Here is an 18,931-nt window from a genome sequence, read left to right on the forward strand (position 1 = left end):
CCTTTTATGTGCCAGAATGAATGCAAATGCACACACACACATGCGTGCACATACACACACACACACACACACACGCACACACACACACCCTTGAACAGACAGGGGCTTCCATACTTTGAAAGCCTAAATATGAACATTGATATTTATGGGAGGAGAGATATTTGCTTCACAAGAGGACTTGCAAAAGGGTTTCTTTAAACAGCAAGCAGCCAAAGTGCATTGAACACAAAATTTGATTTACAAAAATCTGATTTACCTGGAAATATTCAGAAACCCATGCATGGTAGGGGCGTGGATGTGTGTTTGTAAATGTGCAGAACTTGTCAGTGCCTCTTTTCATCCAGTTGGGGAGAAGGGTGGGCATTTCTGATGGAAGCCCTCCCCAGAGCTGGCCGGCTACACACATAAGAGGTCTGATCACAGAGCAGGACCCTTAGCTAGGACTATAAACACTAGTTCCTTCTCCACCTCCAGCTAGCAGAAAGGAAACCAAACCTTGTATCCCAAGACAACCACAGACCCAGGCAGGACTCTTTATTCTCAAAGAATCCTCTCCTTTTACCCTCCTAGCCCCTCAACGGTGCGGCCTCCCATGGGTATCTTGAGAGGAGTGGCTTAAAAGAGCTTATTAATCAACTCAATCAACTCCTTCATTTGAAAGATGAAAAGCCCAGTGTGCATCTGACCTTGGGGCTTCATCCCAGCCATCCCCATGGTGCATGGTGAGGCCGGGACCAATAAAGATGGCTTCTAGGAGGCTGGCCTTGCTTCCCAATCCCCTCCAGCCCTGTGCCTGCCCCTCTCATTTCTTTGCTTTGCCTCCCTTCCCTGCTTCAGGTGGCAGATGTGTTCTTTGAGCTTTAGGTCACCTCTGATGCTCTCTTGATGAGATTTGAGCTCCTTTTCTGGTGTCATTAAGACTTCACCCCTCAGAGGTTACTGCTATGCCAACTACTTAAGCTGGGGTCCCACAGAACTGCTTTGGAACACACTTAGAGGATCTGGACACCCAGGGACTTGAAGATGGAACAAGGACTAAGGCTCAGGTCTCCCCTAATTTCCAGAGCAGAACTTGTCCCAGCAGACAAACGTATATCTCTTAAAACCTTAGTTCCTTTTTTGTAATAACGATAAGGCTTCTCATAATAGCAAACACTTAATAAAAAGAACAGCTATGCACCATGAGGCAGGTGGTGTTCTAAGCCCTTTACTTCTGGTAACTCATTGGTTCACAACTCTCTGAAGGAGGTACTAGCATTACCCCCACCAGCACCATCCAGGGACCCAGAGAGGTTAAATAACTTGTCTCAAGGTCACACAACTAGTAGGTGGCATAGTAGAAAACGGGACCTGGGAAATTTGACTGAAGAGTCCAAGGTCTGACCTCTTGAACCCTTTAGGACCTGGCCCCTGCTAACATCTCCGATCTCAGCTCCCACCATCCACTGCCCTACTTCCCCCATCCCTGCTACTGCTCTCCAGCTACAAACACCACACTGGTTCCTTTCTAGGGCTTCTGCCTCTGCTGTTCCCTCTGCCTGGAATGCTTGGCCTCCACACCTTCATGTCCCCCCATAAGAAGTTAACTTGATGACTTCATCAGAAGCAGCCACCCATAGCTAGCTCACTGCAACTTTCATTCACTAGCATCGATTTGCTTATTTCCTTCAGCATTGCTCGCCACCTGAAATGACCCGACTTCAGAGTTTACTATTGCTGCCACTAAGATGTAAACCATGGGGGCCGCCATCTTTCCCCGCCAGTTCATGACGGTGTGCCCTCGAACCTAGACCACCTTGGCCTGGCACATAGTGGGCACTTGATAATACCTATTGGTCGATGAGCACTCTGGTCATATACCAATACACACACACACACATGATCCACATGTTAGAATGTGCCCTTGAGCGTATTCACACTGGGCACAGACAGCCGCGTGTCTGTGATATAGTACTCTGCAGTGTAACACTAGATAGAAGTGGTGAGACCAGCCTCACATACACGGGCTTTCGAGCAGCCAATGCTAAGAAACAGAATGCCTCTGAGGACAGATCCATAATTACCCAGCCTGGAAGAAGGCAGAACAGAAAATAGAACCTCTGTGTAGGAGCCAGAGTATCTCCACCACCTGGCCCAGGCCTTTTGTGTGGGTTGCCTGGAGAAATGGAAGACTTGATTAAAAGAGGTGAGAAACTGGCCCCTGTGAGGGGAAGGGACTGGGGTGGCCCAGTCACTCTAGTTTCAGAGTTGAGCTTCCAAATATAGCTGGGCCGGACATGGGGCACCAATGAGGCAGGTCTGAGATCACCCAGGATGGAGTCGGGGGGGATCCCCTCTCACCCAGGTTCCCTGGCCCCCACCTTATCACTCGCCTGCCAGGACTGTTCTGGGGACGAGTGGGTGCCATCTGCCCTGAAAAGGAGATGGAGGGAGACAGGCAGCAGGGACCTAAGCTTATGTATGTTCTGACCCAGTGCCTCACCCAAGTTTGGGCATTCCATTCTTTTTTTTTTTTTAAGTTTGTTTTTAATATTTATTTATTTTTGGTAGAGTGTAAACAGGGGAGGCGCAGAGGATCTGATGCCAGCTCTGTGCTGATAGGCTGACAGCAGCGACCCGGATGTGGGGCTTGAACTTACTAACCGCAAGATCATGACTGAGCCAAAGTCAGACACTCAATGGACTGAGCCACCCAGGTGCCCTTAGGCATTCCATTCTGACAAGAGGTATTTGGGAAATGTGAGATCATGCACCGTTCACCAGGCAGAAATGGATCCTGTCTGCCAGGCTGCCCGGAGGGGGATGGGCACCAGTGCCCAGATGAATTCTACCCATTGTTGCATGCTCGTTGCTACTCAAGATAATATCAGTGCTCCCTGGCATGAACAGTAGCCATGAGAATTCTAATATCAGATATGGGAGACCAAGCTGGATGGCCTCTAAGGTTCTGAATGTGCCAGTCTAGAGGTTCTAGAACCCTACACACTGACTATTATCACGAATATGAAGCAGTTGATGCCGATGTGCTCAGTGACACATACAATTAACATAAGGGAGGCTGTTAGCACTTCTACTCCCCGGTTCTATGTGTTATGTATTTAATTACTCAGTAATTCGCAGCTTATAAATACACAGCCCCTGAGCTAGATCTTTCTCCATTGCCGTTTACCAGTTGGAGTCCTGAGACCACGCCCCTCACCCATGAAGAGCCGAGCAAGCCCCTGGATTTGAGCCTCTGAGAGAAGTTCCTGTGGCCCCCTGCCCATGCCCATAGGGGCGTTCCGCGTGTCCTCCCCTACAGGCCCACAGAACCGCATCCCCCCTCAACCCGAAAGCTAGGGTTTGTTCCTCTGGCTTCCCCTTCCTCAGAAAGAGTGGTCTGTCTTAACCCACACTTAGTTGGGACTCAAAGAAAATCTCTTCCCCTTAGTCACTTTCTCTGCTAAGAGAGGCGTGCAGGTCTGGGAACCACCGAGAGCGCCATGAATTCTCCCAGCTGTGACAGCCACCCTGGCCTGGGCTGAACTGTGGCCAATCCATCCTTGACGGCAGCACCCTCCTCAGAGACAAGAAGACCAGATGAGAGGTGTGGAAAACCCGCTCCCCATCTTTGTCAGCCAGAGACGAGCTCCTCAGGGAGACCTGTGAAGGTACCAAGGGCCCCAGCCCCTGTTCTTTCATGTCTCATGACATGGGGTGGAGTGTCTTGTGTTCAGCAAACCACTGAACAGTGAAATATTTTGATTTCTACACTTCCCTCACACTGCTGGTGGCTTCTGTCTTCTCAAGTTCATGGCCTGTTTGGGATTCAAAAGTGTAGGAATGAAGGAAATCTGGGGGGTTTCATTCATATCAATTCTGATGGAGGCATATAAGTTTATTGAAGGCTTCCTCAGCCCTGTCACTCACCACGACTGTGGCCTTTGACACAGAGGTTTAACGGCTCTGGGACTCAGCTTGCTCTTCTGGAAAATAGGTGGCCCACCCCACGTCCCAGGCTTAGTGAGGCTTACCTGGCATAGCACATATGAAGCGTTTAGCAGAAGCTGTGTAAAGAAACATGAGCTTCTCCCTGCCCCACTCACCCCTTCTAACTGCTAAGGACCTTCCTCTTCATGCAGCCTCTGAACAGTCGAGTGAGGTTACCTCCTCAGTGCCCATCTTTCATCACAGATGCCATAGCGTGGCCCATTCAGTGCCCTTGAAACATTCTGTAAGGTCAGGTCTCAGCTCCTCCTCTGTCCCATCTTCCTGGGCTCCAGCTTTATCCCTCTCCCTGTATTTAAGCTGTCATGGCTAACCAGAGACCATGACAGTTTTTATAAGGCTAGTGGTTCATTAGCTCCCCTCTCTGTCTTCTGGTTCAGGGGGCTGGCCCAGCTCCTCATCTGAGGAGGCCACAGCCTAGGTGGGGTGATGGGCAGGTCCCAGCCACAGGATACTTATTGGGGTGGGGGTGTCTGGGGCCAGGCTTTCTGACTGGTCCCAAATGTGACAGCTGCTGTGTCTTCAAGAGCATGTTGCACTCCCAACCCCTCTGACCTGGGTTAAAAACTGACAGGGAAGAGTGACAGATAGCAAGAGTCCTGAGGTACCGGTGGGATAAGACCCCCAAAGCAGGAAGAAAGAGCGCCCTGAGTCCAGAATATAAGCTTCCCTTCCTCAGAGTCCTAGCCCCTACCTTTTTATGTTGACAGCCATGTTTGTCACCACTGTCACTCCAGCCATGGACTCCTGATGGCTGGGACACCAGAGTGGAGGAAAAACAAGAGGGAAAAAGCAGGGATCCTCACCCCCACGCATGCTCTGATTTATAGGAGCTCCCTTCGGGGCACCTGGATAGCTCGGTTGCTTAAGGGCCCGACTTCAGCTCAGGTGATGATCTTGTGGTTCACGAGTTTGAGCCCCGCGTCGGGCTCTGTGCTGACAGCTCAGAGCCTGGAGCCTGCTTCAGATTCTGTCTCCCTCTGTCTCTGCCCCTCCCCAGCTTGTGCTCTCTCTCTTACTCTCTCTCTCTCTCAAAAATAAATAAACATTAAATAAATAGATAGATAGATAGATAGATAAAGGAGTTCCCTATTTTGCTGCTGTAGCCAGAAGCAGAGGGTTTCTTCTGCAACTCTGCACCAAGCACCTGACTTTAGGTTTCAGGCTACACTAAGTTCTGCTCAGCAGAGACCCAAGTACAAAATATGCCCCATGCACCACCAGTCTGGTGGTGCTTGGACTTCTGGTTTCCCCTACCCCCCTAGTCCACTTGCCGGTACTTACTGTTCAGAGACTTCAGGTAGCTGCACTGTGTACTGTCTAGGTTGTATACTCGGTAAGGGAGAGAGGCAGCCATGTGTTTATTTCCTCTTACCTGGAACTGGAACACAATAAGATTTGAAAGCATTATCAAGTTTTAAAAGCCTTGGTCCTTCTCCTGCCTCCAAGAGGAAGGAGACAAGTCCTGGCTGATTGTCACATTATCCCATCTCCTCATGAAAACACAATCACATCTATTCACTTATTCATTCTCTTAACAAATATTTCTTGAGCACCGGTTCTGTCTGTGCTGGGCCCCTTCTAGACGCTGAGAATTCAGCAGTGAGAAACAGACAAAGCCACTGCCAGACGAGGCAGTCAGAATATAAACAAATAATTAAATATATAATATGTAGGCGATAAATACTATTGTGCAAAATAAAGGAACACCAAAAGATGAAAAGTGCCTTTTTATAAAGTGTGGACAGGCAGAGCCTCTTTGAATAGGTAATGAAATCTAAGGAGAAAGCAGAAAAAAAGTGAGCTCTCTCAGTATCAGAGGCAGAAGTATTCCAGGAAGAAGAAATTGCCAAGGCCCTTTGAGGGCAAAGACAGCATGTCTGGCATGTCTGAGGAACAGCCAGAGGCCCGTGTAAGTGAGCAGGGAATACAGGGCAAGGAAGAGTGCAGTTGAAGTTGAGATCAGGGGTTGGCTGGGGTGGGGGGTAGAGCGTGGAAAGATCACATGTGACCGTGAACGCGATTGTTAGGACTTTGGGCGATGTGGAATTTCACACAGAGGAGTGACATTATCTGACTTACAATTTAACAGGATAGGTCTGACTGCTGTTTTGAGAATAGAGTGGGGGCCAAGAAGGAAGCAGAGAAATCATCTAGAAGGCCGTTGAAATAATTCAGGAGAGAGAAAACCATGTATTGGTCCAGGGGAATCAGATGGAGGAAGTTACAAATGGTTGCATTCTGAATATTTGTTGAAGGTAGATTGGACCAAGAGGGTTTTGATAGAGAGAGACAGTGAATAGTCAAGTTGGAGTTGCTGTGAAGACCATTTGACAATCACCCTGCTGACTAGGAATCTCCAAGCCAACATCCCTGACATCATGATGTTCAGCCACTTAAGGAATACTCCCTGGGAGAGAGGATTCACTGCCTCACACAACAGCCTTACCCAGTCCCTTAAATTTCTTTCTTATACTCACTCAAAGTCAATGTCCCTATGTCTTTCTCTCACTGTTCCAGAAGCAATATGGAGCAGGTCTTCACACCTCCCACAGACAATCCTCCAGATTCCCATCAGAGATGTGCCTGGCCTCTCCCTCCATTCATATTCTCCATCAGTGCCGTTTTCTGTCCCTCTGGACATGAGCAAATCCCAGGAGGAAGAAGCTCTGGGTGTTCTACCAGGTAGAACTCCTTCTGGAACATAGTCCACAAATTTTGGCAGAGGATTCACGTTCAGACCACAGATGTAAATTTGGCAAACACACTCATCTCCATTCTTCTTTCCAGGTGGGGAAAATTAGAGAGTTAGCTTCGATCTTGCTTCCTTACCACTGAGAAAAACAAAGCAATTAGAAGTGTGCTTCCTTAGACGCCACCTGTCAGCATCCATGTCCACACCCTCTGCTTTCCTGCCCGTTGGAGTAAACGAATTATCTGCACTCCCATCTCAAACTAGTCCCTCCGCTTTTCTACTATATCCTACCCCTTCTCACGTGTTCAGGAACAGGGGTATCCCTAAAAATTGGAGGGAACAATGGAATAGAACTAATATTTTAAAAACAGAATTCAAGAACACTTTATGGAAATAGAAGAAAACTTTAATTTATGTAAAGGTCAACCACGTGCCTGGGCAAGTTGAGAATGATCAACTCAGAAATATAGCCTATACAGTAATTAGACTAGAAAGAAAAAGAAGCAATACTCAAGACCTCCAGACACAATAGTCATAATACCTCTAAAAGTATGAAAATTCTATTGGCAACAGGATATTTGAGAGCAACCTGTAAAGCAAGGCAAGAATGGAGCTTTATATTCAGATAACCAACAGAAAGGAGATGAGTTGTAAGCCAAGGACTTTATATGCAATATAGCTATCATTCAATTATCAAGGCTATTGAAAAATTATATATGCAAAGAGTGAGAGAATCCTGTACACATGAGCCCTTTTAAGATAACCTGCTAGATGAGGAATTCTGTCTGCTCAAGACATGACTGAGGAGTGGGGGGAAAAGAGAATGATTTCCACAAAGGTGGAAAATAATTTGTAAATATCATAGGTTCTGACCAAGTAGAAAGCATGTAAATTAAAATTAGAGCCAAGAAAGAAGACAGAAAGAGGAACAGGTAGGAATCAAATGACACCATTTAGAATTCACAATCTAGGCAGATAATTCATAGTTGAGATAAAAGTTAAATAAGGATAGGTTAAAAGATATCAATCAAAGGTAACTAGTAGAGCAAAAATGTACACTTTTGTAAATATCAAAACAATTTTTATTAAAAAAAAGCAAAGGGGACATATAGAGAAAAAAGCAAAGTAAGCATAACATAAAATTGACACCAATATATTTATCAGTCATGTCAATAAATGTGAAGGAGAGGGGCACCAGGGTGGCTTAGTTGGTTAAGAGTCTGACTCTTGGTTTCGGCTCGGGTCATCATCTCCCAGTTCATGAAATTGATAGCATGGAAAGCTGATAGCATGGAGCCTGCTTGGGAGTCTCTCTCCCTTTCTCTCTCTTCCCCTCCCTCCCTCTTGCTCAAAATAGATAAACATTTAAAAATAAATAAATAAATAAATAAATGCGAAGGATAGTTAACTTGCCTAGTAAAAGAAATAGATTTTCAAAATATTTTACAAAGCAAAATTCCAGTCTCTTCTATATAGGATAGAGACATTTAAAACAAAGTGATTCAAAGGCTAAAGAATAAAAGAGGATAGGAAAAGTTATGCTATTTAAATAGAACAACTCTAAAGAATAGTAGTAAGCTTACTATTAGACAATGCAGAATTTAGACCAAAAAGCATCAAACAAGACAAATAAAAACATATTATAAGGCAAAAACCCACAATCTACAATAAAATATATCAGCCATTAATATCTATGTACCAGATTACACAGAAACCACTTATCAATGAAATAGAAATGACAGCAATGCAAGGAGAAATAGATAAAAATAATAACGATAAGACAGTTTTACACACCACACTCAGGACAAGAAGGGCATGTGAACAAAAAATAAGTCTAAATGGAGAAGACTTAACCAACATTAATGTTAAATTAGATTCCATAAATATGTATTAAATGCTGTACCCTTTAATAAAGAATATACTTTCTTCTCAAGCAGACATGAAATATTTATTGAAATTGATCATATGTTATATCACAAAGGAAACATAAGTAGGTTCCACATTAGAAATATTACAAACAATTCTCTGATTACAATGCAGTAAAAGCAGAAATAAAAAGCAAAAATTTAAAAAGCCCTTCCAGGGGTGCCTGCATGGCTCAGATAGTTAAGCATCCGACTTCTGATTTTGGCTCAGGTCATGATCTCAGAGTTTGTGAGATTGAGCCCCACGTTGGGCTCTGTGCTGACAGCACAGAGCTTGCATAGGATTCTCTCTCTCTCTCTCTCTCTCTCTCCCTCTCTCTGCCCCTCCCCTCTCAAAATTAATAAATAAAAAAATTAAAAAAATTAAATCCCTTTCAAAGATGGAGAAAAAGGGACTAACTTCATTCTCTCTCCTAAAACAATAACATAAAGTCTGAACAAAATATTTGAAACATACAAGACATCAAACCATGAAGGTCAAAGATCCTGAAGACTTGGAAACAAAGGAGATTAATTCTACAATTTTATCAGTTGAGTGCCTGGAGAGAGTTCCAGGCCCAGCTCAGGGAGCCCAGTGGACTGCCTGCCTGACTGAAGAAGCTGAGAGTCTGAGGAGATCAAGGGAGCTGCAGCTCACAGGACAGAGTCCAAGAGAGAGGAGAGCTGCAGAGGGTCCCTCTCACATATTCAATAGAATGCTCATCAGCACACTTGTGTGAGGAAACTACCCATCTCAGTCCATTCAGGCTGCTATAACAAAATACCATTACTGGGCAGCTTATAAACAACAGAAATTTATTTCTCACAGTTCTGGGGGCTGGAAGTCTAGGACCCAGATGCTGGCATGATTGGGTGAGGCCCTTTTCTGGTGGTCCACTTCTCACTGTGTAGTCCTCACATGCTGGAAGGGGCCAGGCAGCTCTCTTCTTTTATAAGGCACCAATCCCATGATGAGAGTTCCATGCTCATGACTTAAGTACTCCCCAAAGTCCCCACCTACTAATCCATCATCTTTGGGGGCTAGGATTTTAACATATGCATTTTGAGAGGAAACAAACATTCAGATCATAGCACTACCCAAACCACAGAAAGAACCTTTTAAAAGGATAAGCAGAAACATCTCCAGGTACTGTCACAGGACCAAGAGTAGTGTCTGCTCCAAGCCGCTGAACTAGAAAGCTTCATAATTCATGTAGAATTGTATAGGGTACGCAGAAGGATCTTGCCTCAAAGGTGGGGGATAATTAGCCCTAGACTGAACACTGCATTGGCTTTATCTGACAAATCTTTAATGCAAAACCTGAAAGGACTGAACTCTTTCCACATAACTTAACTCCATCTGAGAACAAAGTTCAGGAATAGTTATAAGAATACAAAAACAAATTAAAATTCATAATGTCCAATAAAAAATTACCTGGCCTGTAGAAAAGCAGGAAAATATAACCTATAATGAGGAGGAAAGTCAATTAATTAAAACAAGCCATAACTGGGCGCATTGTTAGAGGTAGCAGACAAAGACATTAAGATAGTTATTATAACTGTAATCCATATGTTGAAAAAGTTAGTAGAGAGACACAAGATGCAAAAAAAAAAAAGACCCAAATTGAACAGCTAGAGAGGAAAACTGCAATGCTTGATGTGAAAGTCACACTCGATAGGATTAACAACAGATCAGACACTAAAGAAGAAAAGATTAGTGAATTTAAGACAGCAATGGAAACAATCTAAAATGAAATACACAGAAAAAATCATAATAAAAAAGAAAATGAAAAGAGTATCAGTGAACAGTAGTACAACTTCACGCTGCCTACTATATCTATAATTGGAATCCCCAAAGGAAAGGATAGAAAAGGGACATACAAAAAAAATCTGAAGAAATATTAGCTTAAAATACTCAAAACATGATAAAAACTAACTCACATACTCAAGATGGTTAACAAACTCTAAGCACAAGAAACACGAAGAAAACCACTCTAAGCCAAATCATAATAAAATTACTCAAAACCAGTGATAGAGAAACCCTTAAAAGCAACCAGAGAAAAATACACCTTACATGAAGAAGAAAAAAAGACAAGTGTGCTAGAAGATTTCTAGTGAGAAACAATGCAAGTAAGAAGACTGTGAAACATCTTGAAAGTACTAAAAGAAGTAAACTGTCAACCTAGTATTCAATTCCCAGTGAAAGCATCTTTCAAAAACTAATGCAAATAAATATGATTTTTAGGCATGCAGAGGTTGAAAGAATTCATGCCTGTAGAACCACATTACAAGATTTGTTAAAAGAAATCCTTCAGGCGAGGAAAATTATACCAATGGAAATATAAAATTTCACAAAGGAATAAACAGCACTGAAAATGGTAGCTTTATGGATAAATATGTAGGATTTTATTCTTATTATTTAAATCCCTTTAAAGTTAGTTACATTTAAGAGAAAACATTGTAGTGTGGAGTTTATAATATATGTAAAAGTGAACTGTATGGCATAGATAGCATAAATGCTACTAGGAGATAAATGAAAATACACTATGGAGAAGTTGATTCCTATAATATATATGATGTAGTATAGAATCACTTGAAAGTAAATTGTAACAAGTTAATGATGTGTACTATAAATCCTAAAACAACCACTAAAATGGCAAAAACAAAGAATTGTAGATAGTAAGCCAACAAAAGAGAAAATGGAGTAAAATGTTCAAATACTTTAAAATAAAGCAAGATAAAGAGGAAAATAAAAATCACACACATGGAACAGATAGAAATCAAACTGCAAGATGATATACTTACACCTAACCATATCAATAACTCATTACAAGTAAATGGTTTAAACACTCCAATAAAAAGGCAGAGATTGCTCAAATGCATAAAAAAGAAATCCCCACTACTGCTGCCTACACAAAACTTGCTTTAAATATAAAGATACAGATAAGTTGAGGCAAAGAAATGGGAAGGGGCATCTGGGTGGCTCAGTCGGTTAAAATGTCTGACTCTTGGTTTCCACTTGGGTCATGGTCTCGTGGCTTGCGGTTTCAAGCCCTGTGTCAGGCTCTGCACTGACAGTGTGGAGCCAGCTTGGGATTCTCTGTCTCTGGATCTCTCTGCCCCTCCCTCACTTGCTCTCTATCTCTCTCTCTGAATAAATAAACATTTAAAAAATTTTAAAAAGGTAAAGAAATGGGGAAAGATAAACAGTGCTAATACTAATCAAAAGGAAGCTGGAGTACCTATACCACTATGAAACTAAGTAGATTTCAGAACAAAGACTATTACCACAGATGAAGAATGTATATTATAATCAGTCAAATGAGAGGACATAACATAATTTAGATTCAGGATGTAAGTTGTTGATTATATAATACTATTGTATAGATGCTAAGTTTCTTAATTGATAACTACCCTGCGCTTGTATAAGAGAATTTCCTAATTCTTAGGAAATAATTAATTATGAAGGAGTAAACAGGCACAATGTAATACAACTTACTATCAAATGAGAGAGAGATAAAGCAAATGTAGCAAAATGTTAACCATGAATAGATCTGCTTTAGCATATATAGGAATTCAGGTACTACTATTGCAACTTTTCTATAAAATTTGCAACCAAGACAAAATAAATGTTAAAAAATTGTATACACACCACTCCCATAACAGTCCTTATATAAAATAAATATCTCAATTTCTTTATTCCATAGCACTTCTGAAGTTCTAATATCAAATATCTATTAAATGTCTGTCATGACCTTCCCTCCATAAAAGTACAAGTTCTCAGGGACCTGAATAGTTGCTATTTTGTACTATGAGGTAATCTTGAATTTCTAGAACTATACCTAGCACTTAGTAGATGTAGAATTATTAATATTCTTGAATGAGTGGACAAATGCTACAATTGGATATAACAGACTCTAGAGTCAGATGATCTGTGTCCAAATCCTTTTTCTTCATGTTACTGGATACAACATGGGCAAGTTACTAAACTTCTCAGGAACTTAGCTCCTAATGAGTAGTTACCTAAAAGGGGTATAGAGAGTGTGATGTCGGCAAAAATGGTGGAGTATGGAACTCCAGAAGTCTGTTCCTCCACAGAAGCAATGAATAATCTGGCAAAAACTGTGAGAATCAACATTTTGGGGAATCTAATCAATGTCATACAGCAAGCACGGGAATGATTATTCAAGAAACACATATGAGCCTCGATAAAATAAGATATTTTAACCTACCTGGTACCATCTCCCACTCCCCAACTTGGTAGTGACCTGAAGGCAACAGTTGGTATTCCCAGTATATACCTGGAACCAGAGGGAACAGAAGAGACCTTATTCTCAAACAGTTGTGGTTTTTGTTTTGACCTGTCTGGTGACTCCTGGAAGAGCTGTCTCAAACAGCTGACTTTATTTCATCTACCTCAGAATGATCCCAGGGTTGAAGCAGCTACCCAGGGAGAATTTGTCAAAAATACTTAAAGTCAAATGTGTTAGCTGCTGCTTCCTCAGGCAGGGAATAACAGTTGGGGAAAACAATAGTCTAACTTAAAAGCCTGGAAGAGAAACGCTAGGGAATGAGAATAAGGATTTTGGAATGCTGCCACACATTTCTGGGAATCCAGAAAGCCATGCAAATACCCAGGGCTCAGAAAAGACCTGAGAAGGCCCTAAGCTCTTATCTCTGACTTATCTTCAGGCTCTGCACAAGCAGGAAGCAAAGGCTGAGATACAGTTGTAAATTGTCTAGCTGAGTGTTGAATACATGTCCCAACACACATACACACACACATGCACACACGCACCATCCACTAAGACTGGGAGGTTTTGGGTTTTTTTTGTTTTTTTAGTTCCAAGTATTTAAGGAAATTTCTGTGAAATCACTAGCTGACCATAAATCTAACAGAACAGACTTTAGTGGCCACACATGACAAACTGTCATAGGATACAAACTACAAAACTAGCTCAGAAAAGCCATGCAACAAACAAACAACAACAAAGGAAATGCAAATCAAAACCACCGTGCAATACCACTTCACACCTATTAGGATGGCTATAAACTTTTTTTTTTAAATGAAAATAGCCAGCATTGATGAGGAGAAACCTGAACTTTCATGCATCGCTGGTAGGAATGTAAAATGGTGTAGCCACTGTGGAAAGCATTTTGGCAATTCCTCAAAAAAAGTGAAATGCGGAATTGCCATATGACCCAGCAATTCCATTCCCAAGCATATATCCAAAACAAACTGAAAACATACATTCAAACAAAAAAATGCGTACACAAATGTTTATAGCAGAGTTAGTCATGAAAATCAAAGAGTGGAAACAACCCAAAAGTCCATCGACGGGAATGGATAAACAAAATAAGGTGTAATCATGCAGGGGAGTATTCTTTAGCCTTAAAAGGAATGAAGTACTAGTACATGCTACAACATGGAGAAACCTTGAAAACACTATACTAGGTAAAAGACAGCCAGACACAAAAGATCATATGTTGTGTGATCCTGTTCACACGAAGTGTCCAGAAGAGGTAAATCCGTCAAAACAGAAAACGGCTTACGTGTTGCTCTAGGCTAAAGCAAAGAATACGGAGTGACCGCTTGGCTTGTATGGGGCTTCTTTTGCGGGGAGTGACAAAATGTTCTGGAATTCAATAGTGGTAATGGTTGCACAACAGTGTGAATGTAATAAAAGCCATTGAATTGTACACTTTAAAATGGTGAACCTTATGTGAATTGTCAGTTTTTTACAAAGGAATCTGGGATGCTCAGGTATGATGATGCATGTTGAACTTTCCAGGAGGGAGTCTTTCAAAATAAGTGCCCAGGAAATATTAACAGACGAGCTCCCCTCCAACCAGCCTCTGCAGGTCTGAGTGAGAACCTGGTTCCCCAGGCCTTGCAGAAGGGGACAGGGGAAGCAGGAGACAATGGCAAAGCTTTCTTCAGGGTTCTGAGGCCCCATGAGCTGGATGAGCCTGGTCAAGCGTTTCTCTCTAGTAGAGGGTCTTTGGTTGGGTGGAAAATGTCAGAAATTGGCGTTAGTAGGGTCTGAATTGCAGTTGTGCCTCTAACTCTTGTGAGACCTCAGGCCAAGTGCCTTCTGGATGGTGCTTTCCTCTGAGCTAAGATAAAAGGGAAGTAAGAACTCAGGAAGCACAGAAATCCTGGGATTCCACGGCCTGGTAAATATAAAGCAGGAGGCCCAGGGGCTCCGTCGCCTTCCACCCTGCCACCACCTGTTCCGAGGGCCAAGGCTCCTAGGCAGCCCCCGCGCTCCGCGGATTCCAGGCCCTCTCCCACCTACACTGGTCCGCAAACTGCCAAACCCAGGACCGTTGGCAGGTTGCGGAGTTTCGGGGGCCGGGAGCGGGCAGGGGGAGGAGCTTGGCCTCTGATTGGAGGAGGGCTGCGGGGGAGGGGCGGTGGGCGTGGCCAACGGCTGGAGCCCGGCAGTTGGCGGTTAATTTCGGGCCGCCCCTGGTTCAGTTTCTCCGCGACCGCTCTGAGTTGACTTCTTAGCCGACAACCCGGCTTATACGCACCCTCCCTATCCAGGGAAGATCAGAACTGCCTTAAGGATGCAGGAAAAACCCCGAGACCCAGGATGTGGGGAACTGGGCGTCCCCTCCCTTACCTCAGGTTGGTTGCAGAAGTTGCGGCCTTGGCGTCCCCAGGGCCACAGCTCTGTCCCCTCAGGGCGTGGCTCCCGCGCTGCAGGGCTGAGCCCCTCCCCTCGCCTCGGGCTCACCCTCGCAACTCCGCCCCCTTTTCTCCCTCTACCTCTGTGTTTGGTCTCCCGTGGCAGGATTCCATTCTCCCTTCCTGAGGAGTCGCCGCCTGCAGGCCATGAAAGAGCGCAGGACTCCGAGGACCCGGACTAGCCTAGCGGAGCCGCCCTGCCCCGCCCGGCCCCGTGCCCCGTGTTCCCCGGCGCCGGGGTGAGTGTCCCGGCCGCCCCTCTCCTCTCGTAGGCTGGCTCCCCCCGGGTTTTGAGGGATGTTCCGTTTCTCACCTCCCTTCCCAGCGTGAGAGGTGGAAGCTTGGGGTCAGGAGACCTCCTCTGCAAGGGCCAGGGGCTCCCATCTAAGCTCGGGATGCGGGGGCGGGGTGGGGGGACCAGGGAACCCTTTGCGAAATTTGCTCTCACCTGAAACGCGACGGAATAGTAACGCCTAAGTCAGAACCTCCACGCGAATGGGAGTGTCTTTTGAAAACAGGTGTGGCACACACTGCTGGTGGTTTTAACTTGGCCGCCTCTCTGTGTATCAAGTTTCCTCTCATTTCCTTTTGCTTTCACAGGACTGGTCACTGCCCACGGTCATCAGTCAAGCATAACCAAGAGTGTGGAGGCTATTTGTGCACGCGGTCATCTTCTAGCCACTAAAAAGTCACCTTCCAGGAGTCCGCATCCCAGCAGGACCTTCCCAGGTTCCTGCCTTCCCAGCCTTCACCCCAGTGTTAGCTATCTGGAAAAGGGTCTGCGAGCAGGACCTGGGGCTCTTGTCTTGGTCCGTGCATTGCCCACACCCGTTTCCCCCTCAAGGTACTGAGTACTCTCCCTTCACTGAGGAGATCTGAGCTTGGTCCAGGCAGCAGGAGAAGACACAGCCCTCAGGGGTTAAGGTTCCTTCAAAGTCAAGGCTCACAGGATTCCTCAGGAGAGAGGGCCGGGCGTGAGCAGGAACCCGGCTGTAGGCGTTTGTAGCAGTGAAAAGGATGGGTCCCTTGCCCTCCTCAGAGCTCAGCTCAGACCCAAAGGCTCTTCCACTAACCATCAACATGGAAACTTGGCTCTTCACATGAGTATATTCTCCCTCTTTTGTGCATTATCTTGTTCCTCAAACCGCCCTTCCGTGAAGGCCTGTGGGGTCAAGGGGCCTGGCCAGTCACGCAGAGGTGACTGAGCCCCGCAGACCTCAGGTCAGGTAGACAGATTTAATAAAGGCTTCACGACCTTGACTGTCAGGACTCGTGATTGGTGTGCGGGTTCAGGAGATTTGGATGGTCCTTTTTTTTCTTTCCATCCAAACAGGTGCATGGTACTTGTGCCACAGACACGTGGGCAATGAGGGAAGGCTGGGGGTGGGTGGGATTTTGAGGGATATCCCTGGCTCTTCCCCCTTCCCTCTTTGAAGAATGCTCCTCAGTATGTCAGGGAGGGACCTGACACCAGTCGATTTGCTAGACACCCAGCAGGGTTTTCTTTGAGCTTCTACATGGTAATAGGGCAAGAACCAAAGGGACAAATTTATCTGCCAGAATGTCAGGCCATTAGGAAGGATGTGGAAGGGGCTAAATAGTGATTCATATTGAGGTCCTGGGATTTCATTACTGTTTTGAAACTTCATTCTCCTAGTCCTTGATTAAGGATAATGGGAGAATTAATAAGAAATTACTGGTGGGAGGGGGTTGTCTTCAGAGTGGGGACCCAAGAGTACAGGTATCCTGTCAGTGGCCTGGGCTGTGTACCTGGCAGGTGGTGGGCAGCTTTGCTGGATCTCACAGTTGGTAGTGAAAGTCGTTGCAGAAAAAACATTCACTTGCTGGGGCTTTGGATGTCACCCAGTGCCCTGCCCCCTCTTCCTGTCTTGTTTTCCCACATGCCACGGAGACAAGAGCTGATCTGGCAAGGGAACAATCCCTAAGACTCCCCACATTGGGGCCCTTTCTCTGTGCTTTTCTACTCCAGTGATAACCACAGAATATTCTGGGAGTTGTCTTCGGTAAAGACTCGGGGGTCTCCTAAGGAGTGGGAATGGTGTAGTCTGTACAAAGCTAGAGCCATAATTAAGCACTGAGTTCATCGGAGCACAGGGAATGAGTTCATGTGTTCTTGTCCTTGGAGGACTTATAAATTAAAAGTATGGAATCATTTGTAATCAGAATAACCACCTGGCAGGGATATTGATGAACAGAGGAGAGCTTACTTGGAGACCTCTGATCTTTCCAGCCCCAAGACTCTGGGCCTAATACCCACATAATCATTAGTGTTCTGTAATTTATAACAGTGTTATCATTGATCCATGTCGTTAATCATCATGAATTGGTGATTTCTCAAATGCGCTGGGTTATTTGTGTATCAACATAGAGCTCTGTGATTTACAAACACAGAAATCCTTGGAGGTAGAGAGACGCCATGGCCATTTTACAGATGAGAATACTGAAAAAGACTCCACTCCCTTGGAGAGGGTATGCAGTGCACTTGCCCCATTGGGCCTGCTGGCTTACTCCTCTCTCCAGCCCCCACATTTGAGAAAGCAAGAACAAAAAAGCCAATAGGCCTCAGTTTGTCAGGATGTTTAAGGACTTTGAGGACAGCCTTCTACTTTTCATCACACAGGCACTGGGACAGACACAGAGAAGGCATTAAATATCTGTCCAATAGATTTCTCCATGTCTTCCATTTTTTAATGTCACAGGTCCTCTTTTAACCCTTGTGGCTCGCATCATCCTTCCAGATGATTCACTGAGATTCTAATGTCCTTTGCTGTTGTTAGGTAACTTTGGGGCACCTCCAATGATTGACTGATTACCCAGCTCTTCCCCTAACTAGTTCTATGACCTGCAGCATGTTGTTTATCCTTTCCGAGTCTCAGTTTTCTAGGTGGTAAAATGGGTGATCCAACCTGTGTGTCATGGGTGAGGATTATAAGAAATAGCACATGGATGCTTATTCCTCTGTTTGGCAAGTAGGATGAGTTCCCTTTTCCCTGCTTGCACAGTCCTTTGTGTTCTGTGAAGAGCTTTGCTATCTATGGCGCCTCACAATCAAGAAGGGAGAGTCCTGAGTCTGCCCTTCCCTAGCTACTTCAAGGCCAACTCAGATTCTGTAAAACTTTCTGGAACACTTCTGTTCTTCTGTGCAACAGCTGTCCCCTCAATAAATTTACCCTGGAATAATCTGGAAAGCCAGGGGCTCATCACCCTCAGCCATTCTCCAGTCATTTGGTGTCCATCCCTTCATGAAGACCTGGAAGAGACAAGTGGATTTGATGGTGGGTCTATGCCTTAAAGCCTCTAGTGTTCATGGAGAAGCCAGCCCTTTCCTCCTTCACTAAGCTTTGATGTCCCAATGGGCCTCTCTTCCTAAGGCTTCCAAAGACTTCCTGGGGAAGTCTTTGCCTTCCCACAGGGAAGAAAAAGAGCATCAAACACATACAGCACAAACGCTCAAATCCCGAGAAGGACCTCAGATTCAGGGGGCCCCCTGCTTCCTCCTGGCTTCACTAGGGAGTGGGCCTACAGGGACAATCCAGGTGGAGGCCCATCCCAGGCCTCTGCTCTGTGCCCTCTTCTAGATGTGGATGGAAGATGAGCTGGACCTATACAGCTTTGTCCTCCCAAGTTTTC

The 18,931-nt window shown here is 44.7% G+C and overlaps 2 long non-coding RNA genes across 3 annotated transcripts; one reads left to right on the forward strand and one right to left on the reverse strand.

The window, feature by feature from the left end:
* Positions 1–3,081: 3,081 nt before the first annotated feature.
* On the reverse strand, positions 3,082–14,890 carry LOC122238624. 2 transcript variants are annotated; one of them, XR_006217628.1, is made up of 5 exons: positions 14,818–14,890; positions 12,819–12,887; positions 6,468–6,821; positions 5,272–5,368; positions 3,082–3,797 (listed from the first exon to the last, which is right to left on the reverse strand). It is a non-coding gene; the product is annotated as an uncharacterized LOC122238624 (long non-coding RNA). The 2 variants fall into 2 exon arrangements; XR_006217627.1 differs by having other exon boundaries at positions 3,082–4,013.
* A 128-nt stretch (positions 14,891–15,018) lies between these two features.
* Positions 15,019–16,540, forward strand: LOC102955035. The gene is made up of 3 exons (XR_445456.3): positions 15,019–15,220; positions 15,387–15,519; positions 15,881–16,540. It is a non-coding gene; the product is annotated as an uncharacterized LOC102955035 (long non-coding RNA).
* Positions 16,541–18,931: the final 2,391 nt, after the last annotated feature.

This window comes from Panthera tigris, chromosome B2 (assembly GCF_018350195.1).
Source record: "Panthera tigris isolate Pti1 chromosome B2, P.tigris_Pti1_mat1.1, whole genome shotgun sequence".
Lineage (NCBI taxonomy): Eukaryota > Metazoa > Chordata > Mammalia > Carnivora > Felidae > Panthera > Panthera tigris.